The sequence below is a fragment of the Palaemon carinicauda genome, chromosome 7 (genome assembly GCF_036898095.1).
Source record: "Palaemon carinicauda isolate YSFRI2023 chromosome 7, ASM3689809v2, whole genome shotgun sequence".
Taxonomy (NCBI): Eukaryota; Metazoa; Arthropoda; class Malacostraca; order Decapoda; family Palaemonidae; genus Palaemon; species Palaemon carinicauda.
In genome coordinates, this window is record NC_090731.1 from 135,528,866 (window position 1) to 135,529,614 (window position 749).

The window sequence follows — 749 nt, forward strand, 5'->3', positions numbered from 1 at the left end:
TAATAATATAAACTTTGATTATAATAATATTAGCATTATAAAATATAAAAATGAGCTCCACCTTAAAACTATATAGATATATATTGATATAATAAATATAAAGGTTAGGAAAATAGTAAGAGAAAAATCTAAGAATGGACATGGTTTTTGAGAGTTTGGATTGCTAAATCAATTCTAATGATTAATTCCATTTAAAAGAAATTAATGTTAACCAACTAAAGTCTCGTGTGATTAACTAAATATAGAGTGACCATATTGTTCCTGATCGGCTCTAATCTAATGGCAGTTGATCATTGCCGATCGAGAGATTTAAAGTTCAATGTTGTGTGAGTAGTTCTCAAAGGTGGTTCCAATACTCCGCCATCCGTTATTGATGTATGGCTCACACACGGCAAATAAGTTTTCATTGGAAAAAAAAAATTAAATAGAAAAAAAGTAACGCCAGTTAAGAACGTATAGATTTATCTAAATTTTGATTTTAACCATAAATCTCAAAAGTTGTAAAGATGTTGTTTGGTACGAAAATCTGGAGGTTCCCCCTAAAACATTGAAACTTGTTCAAAACTTGTGATTCAAATAAGAAGGCGCTGAATGTAAGCAAAGAGGGTTTTTCATGATATACCGCACGTGTTTCACACATGCTCGTACTGTGACAGTATTTTTTTTATTTATTGTATATCTCGCTCAACACATCACTGTTAACACAACCTGTTCAAGCCTCTTTTATCATGAATTGCTTTTTTTGAATT